The 12,123-nt window shown below is 39.6% G+C and overlaps 1 long non-coding RNA gene across 2 annotated transcripts in view; it reads left to right on the forward strand.

Moving 5' to 3' along the window:
* Positions 1-12,123, forward strand: part of LOC116648213 — an 81,324-nt gene that overhangs the window by 56,231 nt on the left and 12,970 nt on the right. The window contains exon 3 of one of the 2 annotated variants that reach the window (XR_004302465.1): positions 2,878-2,930. The exons of the other annotated variant lie outside the window; for it this stretch is intronic. This is a non-coding gene — a long non-coding RNA (uncharacterized LOC116648213). The remainder of the gene's footprint in view (positions 1-2,877; positions 2,931-12,123) is intronic. 2 annotated transcript variants of the gene reach the window in all.

Below are 12,123 nucleotides of genomic sequence, written 5' to 3' on the forward strand. Positions count from 1 at the left end.
GGTGAGAGGGCAGAGCAAAGGAGTCCCGGGAGCCTAGCTCTTAGGATGAGCGCTCCACTGTTCCCAGTGTCTGCATTTCTTCTAAGCATCTTGGGTGTTGGCCGACAGGGAGCTGATGTGAACCCATCCTGGTGTTGGTTGTTGACAGAGGAGTCGGGGCTGGGCTGTGATGTGTGGTTGCTGGGCTGCCAGAATGACTCTGGGACTTGTTCTCCAGCGGCTGACAGAGGGATTGGAAAACCAGGCTGGGAAATTTCCATGCGCTCTCTTCCTCTAATTCAGTTCTGCGCTGAGATCCAGGATGTCCAATCACTGTGGAGATGAGGTGACAACAAGGCCACTGTGTGTGCCACAGTCTGTTGTCTTCAGATGAGTGTAGACACCCGTAATTGGGTTGACACCCGTTAGGTCTCCATGAGCTGCGGGAACATGTTGTAATTAAGTTTCCTCGTTGCGCCCTCCTGCCTGCGGCCCAAGGATGGGTGGCCCGGCACTGCCCAGACCTCGATCACTATGGCCACGTTCATGCAATATCCAATCAGCTGGACATGCATTCCTTTTGCTGCCCCTGCTCACATTTGGCCCCGGGGGTGTGGGGCGAGAATGTGCTGATTAATTTAAAATGACAAAATCTTTTGGACAGGTGCCACGATTGGCTGAGTGGCTACCAGCACAGTCTCCATGATTTCTTGCACACACTGTGCTCCTAGCATCCCATTCTGCCATGGACTGATATTTAAGCAGCTGATTCTGTCTTGCTTGCTGAATTAATTGAAGTGGAATAGGGCAAATGTGGGAAGAGTTTCAACTGCTCCTTGTGTCCAGCAAGATTTGAAATAAAGGACTTAAGCATAGAAGTCCATGGTGACTCTTATTAAATTTAATTTGCAACCCAGTTATGTCCTTTGTTCTGATTCTGAGCAATACCAACTACAGATCCAGTCCCATCATGTTCATCTCTACTGGACCATCAAAATAATTTTCTTGCAAAAGCAGATTTGGAATTTCTATAACTACTTGAAATGGGGGTGACAGGCTAGGGTGGGATTTTCTTTTAAAATTGGTATATAAAATATGTATTTTTGGGTTGTAAACAGCCAGAGTTCTGACGATGTTTCATTCAATTACATATTTTTTTCTACAATGGCCACAAATAATACCATCTGAGGAAAACAGTGATGTGATATTTAGGCAACACTTTTAGGTGGGAAGGAGAAATGACAATGGTAATATTAATCCCCTATATAATAAGTCATATTTATGAGATCTTCCCTTTGCGAATGTGCTAGGTATGTAACTCACCTTATATAATTCCATCCTTCTAAGGATACCCTCAGGTAGATAGTATATCCAGTTCACCAAGAAAGAAGATCAAGTTTGGGAAGGTAAATACCTTTCCCAGCGTCAAAAATCCATAAAATATCAGAATTGGTACTGAACTCAAGCCTATCTTCAAATTCATGCTCTTGCAAAAAAATTATAATAGAAGCATTTTGGGGAGGTTTCTGTTTTGAAAATGTCCTCCCTATTCCTCAATAGTTGAAGCAAAATTTTTCCTATTATTTTTCCTTCATACCTCATTTCCTTGGTTGGAAAGTCGTCGTCAATTTAATAATGACTTTTTTCAGGGTAAAATAAAAATAAGCCCTTCTACTCCATTGTCTGTACTTACTGAATATAAGACAGCCCACCTTCAAAAATATTAAATTGCTGCTATTAATATTATGCTTGTCATTTTGTTATTTACGTGTACTTTCACATTGAGGAAATACGGTCAATGATGCACATGTACCACTGTGGGGTGAAGGACCTGAATCCCTGTCTACACAGTTACCCAAGAGCAGTGGGAGACAGTAGAGGGTTTCCAGCGTGAGTGCCATGCTCTGCTTTGTGATTTCTTCGAGGATTATTGGGGCAGCACAAGGAAGGCCTGGGGTTGGGAGCTGGAGACAGGGAGGCTGGTTAGGTGAGGTCCACAGCCCAGGACAGAAGTAAGCCCTGACTAGGAGCTGGAGAGGAGGGGGATGGGTTGGCTATGGGAAGGTGGGAAGGAAGTGGAGCTGGCTGGATGAGGCCGTGGATGGAATATCCTGGCGCAGGAGAGGGAGGTGTGTTAGGCTGACTGCTCCGTCTCTGGCTGCAAGACTGTGGATGGGGTGCCTGGGGAGGACTCACATGGGACAAGGGAGGGAAGAGAGCAAGGAAGGGCTGGGACTTTTCCGAGGTGATGTCAGACTCTGGCTGTATGCTTCTTGTCTGCCGCTCTTTCTACCAGCCCCACAGGAGGAGTGAGTCTTGGAGGTTTTAGAAGGCTGGGCAGATTCATTTAGATATGACAAGAGACGCGATGGGGAGCAGACTTCCAGGAGTGATTATGTATAGGTGAATCTTGATTCGATAAGGAATAGAAAATTATCAATTTCATTTTCTCCGCCATTCCTTTAGCTCCCCAGCCCATTCTGATTTTATGACCCGGTACTTAACCGGGTAATTAAATTAAGCAAATGTAAATACCATTTCATAAATGCAGCACCATGCTTTGGTGCTGCTTCTGTGTTGAGAGTTCTCATTAACAGCCTGAGCTATTTCTCATTTACATGCGAGGAAGTACAGCAACTCAGTGCTCACAGAAAACTGCAAAAAGCAGTCTAATGTCTCACAAACGTAAATTGGGGAAGCTATAGCTGAAAATTGTGTGTGTGTATGGTGACATCATTTTGATAAAAATACCTTTCTGTGTTTATGACCGATAATCATTTTGCATTCATTAAATGTGTCATTGTTAAGGAGCATGGTCTGCTGTTTTCTTAAAGTTATCATTTACTGCTAACACTGTTTTCTTTTTTTACCATTTATTTTTCTATGTGATGGGGCCAGGGAAAGAAAAAGAAACCACCATACCCAAGAGGATGGCTCCCCAAATTTTGAAAGTAAGATTCCCCACCCTCCTGTGTTAGAGGTTCAAATGCCCCCTCAGGAGATGATTGGAAACTGTAGTACAAGTGTATCTTCCGTGTGAGGTTCCTAGAAAAGAACCAGACTTGGCGAGTCTTGGTGGCAGCAAGAACTTCAGAGTTGGAAAAAATGGGTTTGAGTCCCGGCTCTGACTCTTACCCGCAGGGTGACCTTGACCGGGCCAGCTTCTTTCTTCTCTATTGCCTTATCTGGAAATCGAGGGAGAGTTACACTTTCCTTATTTGGTGGTGAGTATAAATGATGTTTCATGCAAAAGAATTTTGTAAAATGCAAAGTGCTCTAACGTGTTGATTTCTTTTCATTTACTAAATTTGTACCAAATGATTTTTTTCTGACCCTCATTTACCACTTTATGTTGTGCTCCTTTCTTCTCTATACTCCCACACCTCACCTGCTGTACCTCCATCATTCATTGATTCCTTCAACAAATATGCATTGAGCATCTGATAGGTACCAATGCTGCCCCCTGTGTTAAAACTACCCATGCATTTTTTTGGAGAGACTATTTGCTTTTTGAAGGCAGGGATTTGTTTTTCCTGTTCTTGAAGGAAAGGAGTATCTATGTTTCTCGAAGTCAGGGAAATTGGTATCCTCTCTCTTAGCCGAGTGTCTGATGTAGAGTATATGTTTATGGAACTGAACTGAGGCTTGCATGTCTCCTGAGCCTACACCTGGTCTAATTATGTTATCCAGCAGTAAAGGGAGAGGAAGAGGAGTTAAGAAGCCAACTGATCTTTCTCTTCCAAGACATGCTTATACAATTAACAACAACATTAGAATAATTTTTATATTAAAGTTTAATTCCTCCATTTTAACAGAATTAGCATCATGACCTATTTGGACCTCTTGGCTTGCTGATATTTGCCCAACCTCCAGTTTGTGTTTGCCCAGATTCACACACACTCACGAGGTATTTCCTTTTATCTTGAAACTTGTCTATCCACGCAGGGGCCATACCTCCATGGATACATCACTCGGAGCAAGCGTGTTCTACAGGATGGCAGAGTCTCCCTGCCTGTGTTATCCCCACAGGCCCTCCTCCTTGCATGGCCATGTCCATGGGCTGTTCAGGATACACTGCTCCCATAGGGAAAGAACATAGCCACCAACTTCAAAGGAGGAAGCTCACCCAGATAGAGGCATGAAACTCCCCTCCCCCACACAACTTTATACACTTTAAGTTTGCTCTGTACCTATATGCACTATTAAAAATCCCCAGAGTTTGTCTACAGATATATTTTGAGTCTTGGTGTGTGTGTCAGTCCCTGTCTATATGCAGTGGGGGACAAAAAGAAGTATGAGATTTGAAACTTGCCTTCAAGGCGTATGATCTTATTGGAGAGAGGTGACATAAATTCGGGAAGGTGTATTAAAACTCCACAGAGATGGTGTGATGGGTAGGAAGAAGGTGGACCCAGACAGAAACCTGAGCTCCTGCCTGGGTCTATTATCAATTCTCCCTCTTGTTTAGGGGGCCCATGTCCTCTCGGATCACAGTCATACTTTTGTCTGCCTTTATAGTGAGTTTCTTGATTTCACTTGAACGAAGTTTTCTGCTGATGAAAAATAAGGTTAAAGGCACCCAGTTGCTAAGGTCTTTCTGGTTTGAGTGATTTATTCTTCTAAGAGAAGTCACAAGAGAGCAAGATTCATTCAGTCTTGTCTTGACCCCAACCATGAGCTGTCGTAAGGAAAGCCCTTAGGACACGGGTGAACATTTACTAAGTGTTAAACAATCAGTAGCTTGTTTCTTTCCTCTCTTTTTCTTCCTGACACATTTTACTTTTTCCCTCCTGTTTCTTCAAGTCTCCTTTTGCTAGTATGACAAAGCTCATCTAGATCTCTTGGCCTCAACTTAAAATCCAATAAATTCCACTATCAAGCTGCAGTTACTGCCTCTAGGCAAAGACAAATAAGATTAACCACAACACCCTAAGTTTGGCCGAATAGAATTCTTTGGATCTCCCAGGATCCAGAAGGCTTCTGTCTCCACTTGCTGCTGGAGGTCCTGGTGAATAGATGTGCAAAGCACATCTTGGGATAAACTATCCCTTGGGCATTTTGGCTTTGGAGGCTGGTGGTCCTGTGTTGGCCCCTCTAGGATAGGCATCTTTACCCTGCTGCTCTGGTGCTCTCGTCTGGGCTATTTGGAAGGGAGCGGCTGCTCTGATTTCTCCCCAGAAATGTGGCTTGCTGTTATGAGCTGGTTATTCAGACAGCCTTTTGAATATTGCACAAATGTTTTCCATCAGTTATTACAGTGAAATGCTGGCCATTGGGAAGGTAATAAAATCCCTGACCTAAGGAAAGAATGTTTCACACATACCTAGCAACCAGAGAAAACTCATACAAAGTTCATTAGAAGGCAACACCATGGGTCCTTGTGTATCTCCCCATGACCATTGCTGCAAAACTCCTCTAAAGCAGATGTCCCTTCTTTATAGCTTTACAGGGATAAAACTTCCAGAACTGTTCAATTAAAATACACATGGGTTAAAAATTCTCTCCTTTTCTTTTTTTTTTTTTTTTTTTTTAAATTTTATTTACTTATTTGACAGAGTGAGAGATAGCGAGAGCAGGAACACAAGCAGGGGGAGTGGGAGAGGGAGAAGCAGGCTTCCTGCCGAGCAGGGAGCCCGATGTGGGACTCGATCCCAAGACCCTGGGATCATGACCTGAGCCGAAGGCAGACGCTTAACGACTGAGCCACCCAGGCGCCCTAAAAATTCTCTCCTTTTCTTAACCACCATTTGTCCTTCCATTTTTCCACCTCTCACTTGTCCCTCCACTAGACCTTTCCTCCTCCCTCTTTATCCCCTCTTTCTTCCTAATCAGGTTGGAAGGAAGAACAGCTGAAAGGAGGCCACATACGTCCAGCAGAGCCCAAAGCAGAGGCAGCTGTGCCTTCGAGTGGCTCCAGATCACATGATAGTTGAGAAGCTCTGAAATGTATAAACTGAATACTTAAGTAGTATATTAAAGCTTTGAAATTTAACGTGCTTGGCATAGTAAATATAAGCTGAGCTCAGCAATGAAGGAAGAATCACCTATGATGTGTGCATCACCTTTTGAAGTTTCTCTTGCCACCTTGAAGATGATACACTAATGTGTACATCTTTCCCCCACTTTACTGTAAAAGAGTCTGCTTCCTCTTAGTAAGAAAGAGATAGAGTATCATCATTACATATGTGTCCATCCTGAAGGAGAGACAGCCCATCAGCCAAAGTTTTGAAAAGTCTCTTCAAAGGAAATGCCCTGTTGAGAAATGCTGCAGGGGTGTTTTAAATTGATATTTAACATGAGGAGTTTCAAAGAAGATTTCCAGGAGGAAATAATACTGTAAAATTTCATTGTAAAAATGTAATTGCTTGTTTATCGTTTCCCTAGGTAAACATTTCTCCTTTACGTGGCTTTCTGATTTTTGCCTTTTTGAGATATAATCATGTGATTTTTCTTCTTAAGACTGTTAATGTTGTTGTTCACATTGATTTACTTTTGAATATGGAACAAACTTTGCATTCCTAAGATAAATTCCACTTGATCATAGTATAGTCTTCTTTTTATGTATTCCAAGGTTTGTTTTGACAATATTTTGTTAAGGATTTTTAAGTCTATGTTTAAGAGGATTGTTGGTCACTAATTTTCTTTTTAAATACTGTCTTTATCTGGTTTTAGAATCAGGGTAATGCTTGTCTCAAAAAATGAGTTGTGAAGTATTCCCTCTTTTATTTTCTGTAAGAGATTGTGTAGAATGGATGTTGTTTCTTCTTTAAATGTTTTCTGAAATTTATAAGAGACATCTTCTGGGCCTGGACTTTTCCTTCTTGGAAGGTTTTAAACTACAAATTTGATTAATTTAATAGTTATATGACTATTTAATTTCTTTATTTTGTCTTGTAAGTTTTGGGTAATTTGTGATTTCTAAGTAATTGGTCCATTTCACAGAAATTGTTGAATTTATGTTCATATTACTGTTCATAGTATCATCTTATCATCCTTTTAAGATTGGAAGGTTATGTATTAAAATTCACTGTTTTATTCCTGGTATCAGTAATTTGTGTCTTTTGTGTGTGTGTGAGAGAGAGTTGCTACAGGTTTATAATTTTTATCAATCTTTTAAAAAACCAGGCTTATTGATTTTCCCTATTTTCTGCCTTTAGTTTCACTGATTTCTGATGTTATCTTTTTTATTTCCTTCCTTCTGCTTAAGTTTATTTTGTTCTTTTTATTTTAGTTTCTTAAGGCATAAACTTAAGTTACTGATTTGAGACCTTCTTTTTTTTTTTTTAATTTTTTTATTGTTACGTTAATCCCCATACATTACATCATTAGTTTTAGATATAGTGTTCCATGATTCATTGTTTGTGCATAACACCCAGTGCTCCATGCAGAACGTGCCCTCCTCAATACCCATCACCAGGCTAACCCATCCTCCCACCCCCCTCCCCTCTAGAACCCTCAGTTTGTTTTTCAGAGTCCATCGTGAGACCTTCTTTTTTAAGTTTAAATATTTAATGCTATAACTTTCCTTCTAAGCATTGTTTTAACTGCACCCCACACATTATAATATGTTGTATTTTCACGTTTGTGCAATTAAAAATATTTTATAATTTCTCTGAACTTCCTCTTTAACCCATATTTCTAAGTGCATTTTTAGTTTTCAAATGTTTGGAGATTTTTCTGTTATCTTTTTGTTATTGATTTCTGGCTTAATTTCATTATGGTTAGAGAACATACTTTATATGATTTCAATGCTGTTAAATTTATTGAGGTTTGTTTGATGACACTTGGAAGGGTCTATCATGGTGAATGTTCCATGAATATTTGAAAACAATGTGTATTCCACTACCGTGTGGTAGAGTGCTTTATAAATGTTAGTTGGATTCAGTTTGTTGAAGGCGTTAATCAGTTCTTCTTTATACTTGTTATTTTTCTGCCAACTTGTTCCATCTATTATTGAATGAAGAGTGTTGAAATTGTCAATGATAATTATGGATTAGTTATGGATTTGTGTATTTTTATACTGAGTTCTGTCAGTTTTTGCCAGTTGGATCATTTCTTTTCAATATATTCAGAAAATATCTGTCTTTTAATTGGTATGCTTAGACCCTTTATATTTAATGTAATTATCCATATATTAGGATGTATGCCTTTCCTTTTACTATTTGTTCTGTGTGTCCTATTTTTTGTTCCTCATTTCCCCCTTTCCTGCCTTCTTTTGGGTTATTTGTACAATTTTTACTATTTAATTTTAATTTATCTATAGTGACCTTTAGTATATCTCTTTATATAATTTTTTAAAGTGTTTGTTCTAGGGCAGGGGTTGGCCAAATTTTTCTGTAAAGGACCAGGCAGTAACTGTTTTAGGCTTTGCATGTCGTATGGCTTTTTTTGTAAACTACTCAACTATGCCATTATAATGTGAAAGCAGCCTCAGACAGTATGTAAGGTCCACATCCATTTACCATAGTTTTCCAACACTTGCTCTAGGTATTATAATATTCACACTTAATTTTTCATAATATACTCTTAATCAGTATTTTATCACTTTAAATAGAATGTAGAAATTTTGTCACTATATGTAACACTTTGCCCTTTATAATAGTATTAAATATTATATCAATATACTTTACAAACCTATCAATCTTATAATTTCTGCTTTCAACTGCCAAACATATTTTAAAGAACTCTAGAGGAGAAGAATGATCTCTTACACTTACTCAGATAGTACTTTCTCTGTTGTTCTTCCTTTATTCCTGATGTTATGTTTCCTTTTGCTCTCATTTCTCTTCTGTCTGAAGAACTTTGTTAACAATTCTTTTAGAGTAGGTCTGCTGTCAATGAATGCTCTTAGTTTTCTATCATGTGAGGATGTTTGTATTTAATCTTCATTTCTGAGGGATACTTTTGCTGGACATAGGATTTGAATTGACAATTCTTTTCATTCAGCCCTTTATTATTATTATTTTTTTAGATTTTTATTTATTTATTTATTTATTTGACAGAGAGAGCAAGAGAGCACAAGCAGGGGGAACAGTAGAGGGAGAGGGAGAAGCAGGCTCCCCGCCAAGCAGGGAGCCCGATGCAGGGCTCGATCCCAGGACCCTGAGATCATGACCTGAGCCGAAGGCAGGTGCCCAACCATCTGAGCCACCCAGGCGCCCCTCATTCAGCACTTTAAAAACGTTGTTTCACTTACTTCTGGCTTCCATGGTTTCTGATGAAAAATTCACAATCATTTGAGCTTTGTTCTCTGTAGGTAACACATTTTTTTTTTTCCAACTGCTTTTAAGATCTTTCTTTGTGTTTAGTTTTCAATAATTTGATTATGATGTGTCTGGATGTGGATTTCTTTGTGTTTATCCTCTTTAGGATTCAATTAGCTTCTCAAACATGTAGGTGCATGTCAGATTTAGGATTTTTTTCAGCTATATGGCTTTAAATGTTTTTCAGCAATGCACTCTTTCCTTCTGGGACTCTAACAACACATGTTTTATTATCTCAAAGATTCATGAAGTCATTTTTAAAATCTTTTTTTTCTCTCTGTTGTTCAGATTGGATGAATTTTATTCATCTAGTTTATTAACTCCTTCCTATGTCATCTCTATTTTGCTATTCAGCTGATCCAGGGACTGTTTCTATTTTCTTATTTTATTTTTCTATACTTTTCGGTTCTTCTTTATACCTTCTATATCTTTGCTGAGACTTTCTATTTTTCCATTGATTTCAAGAACATTATGATTGCTTGTTGGTACATTTTTTTTGTTATGTTAGTCACCATACAGTACATCATTAGTTTTTGATGTAGTGTTCCATGATTCATTGTTTGTGTATAACACCCAGTGTTCCATGTAATATGTGCCCTCCTTAATACCCATCACTGGGCTAACCTATCCCCCCAGCTCCCTCCCCTCTAAAACCCTTAATTTGTTTCCGGGAGTCCTTAGTCTCTCATGGTTCATCTCCCCCTTTGATTCCCAACCCCCCCCCCCAAAGCCACTTTAAAGTCTTTACAGGTAATTCCAACAACTGTATTGACATTGGCCTTTGTTGATTGTCTTTTCTCATGTGAGTTGAGATTTTTCTGGTTCTTCATTCACGTAGTAATTTTTGAACTGTATCCTAGAGATTTTGAGTACCATGTTATTAGATACTGGGTCTTGTTTAAATCTTGTGGAGAATATTTGTATTTTTGTTGTAGCAGGCTGTCAACCTGGTTAGATTTAGTCTGCAAGTTCCAAACCACTTTCTGTAGACTGTGGTTACAATCTACTTTAGTTTTCAGATCCTTTGTAGTAGAATTTGGATCTATGCTGTGCATGTGCCCCACCCAGTGGTCTTTCTGGGGTCTGGGTGGTAGTCTCTCTTTTAGTTCAGTTCTCAAATTTCTTGGTATGCTGTTTAGGATAAGATCTATACACGTGCAGCTCAGGGGTGAGGCACAGAGTTTAGAAACAACATAAGGGGGTTCCTTTCTTGAGTTCTTCTCTCTCTTGTCTCTCTGGTATTTTCTGTTTCTTTGGGTCTCCTGGTTTTGTCTTCTGGGTAGAAAGCTTATGTTTTCGTTATCCTGTTCTGCCATACCACTGTGTAACTCTGCCCACATTCAGGATCAAGCGGTGAGAGAGCCAGAGAGGGAAAAAAAAAAAAAAAGCAATAGGTCTCCCTTACCTGTTTGGAATCATATCTTTACCCATGGAGTCTGTTATTGCTACTATCCCTGTAGCCATGGGATTGCTTGGAGGCTGGGGCAGGAAACCCAGGGATTTCAATACTCTCTTCAAATGTTAGGAGCTCCCTTTTGTGTTCCTTAAGCCAGAACTAGAGGACTTATTTTGGACCTTTTATTGTCTGTGCCCTGTTCCCCACTTCTGGGTTACTGACACATAACCAGTCCAGGGGATGCTACTCCTTATCTTTACTTTTCAGTCTCACATAGATGTTCCATGAGTTCTATCTACTTTTTATGGCTGTCTTCAGTATTGTGTGCTTGTTCTACCTGACTCAGAACTGGAACAGAAAAACTTATTAGGAACTGAACTAAAAATTAAAGTAATTTAGTTTTAAAATCATTTTCAATGCTAAACTCCTGTGACTGCAAAGTCAGTGAAGAGATAGTCTTTTCCCTCTACTCACTCTGGTGGTGGTAGAAGCAGTGGTGGAGGTGGTGATGGGGACAATAGGCAGTGTGAGTTGTGTGCTCCCATGCAGGTACAAACAAGATATTTATGGGTAGGTAGAGCAGAGGAAAACATTAGACCACATAGGCAAAGATCCAGGGAGGCCCACATATGACTGACCTACATCTTGAAGAACAAGTAGGACTTAAGTAAAGAGAAGGGCAGGAGGACATTAAATACAGAAGTAGAAAGACAAAACAGTAGGTTTGTTTCCAGAACTACATGCAACTCAGTGTGGCTGGGGCCAAGTATGTATACGTAGAAGGGGTGAGAGAGGCTACTGTAGGAAACATGTGGATTGTGTGTGTTAATTAAGACATTTCAACTTTATATTGAAAGCTTTGGACGATACTAAAATTTTGTGAGTAGGTGATACAAAATTCTCTGTACTGAGTAACCTTTGGCTTATAAAGTGTGACATCTAGTCTCTGAAGAGTAACTGCTTCTATTTGGAGGGATGTGACAGAAATCTTTTAGAACTTCTGCTCTCTCAAAATAATTACTCTCATGTGAATATTCTAGCTGACCTCCTGGACTCAGATTGTACCTTCAGATATTTCTGTTCATCTCCTCTTTGTCCAGCCTTTAGCAGCTTCCAGTGTCCTGGAAAGGGCCTCTTTGCATATTTCCTCTTTCTTACTCTTCTTTCCCCATTACATCTCTGAAAGAAATCCAGTTCTTCAAGATTCTTATGGGCAAACATGTGCAAAGCAACAAAACAAACATTTGGAAAGAAACATACATGGAGGCTGGCTGGCATTGCTCTTGGGTGGACATTACTCAGCACTCTTGTTGGCTGGATCCCAGGACAACACCTTCCTTTTTCTTTTCCTCCTCCTCCTTCTTTTTCTCTTTTTCTTTCTTTCTTTTTTCTCTCTTTCTTTCTTTCTTTCTCTCTTCTTTCTTTCTTTCTTTCTCTCTTCTTTCTTTCTTTCTTTCTTTCTTTCTTTCTTTCTTTCTTTCTTTC

This window comes from Phoca vitulina, unplaced genomic scaffold (genome assembly GCF_004348235.1).
Source record: "Phoca vitulina isolate PV1807 unplaced genomic scaffold, GSC_HSeal_1.0 scaffold42, whole genome shotgun sequence".
NCBI lineage: Eukaryota > Metazoa > Chordata > Mammalia > Carnivora > Phocidae > Phoca > Phoca vitulina.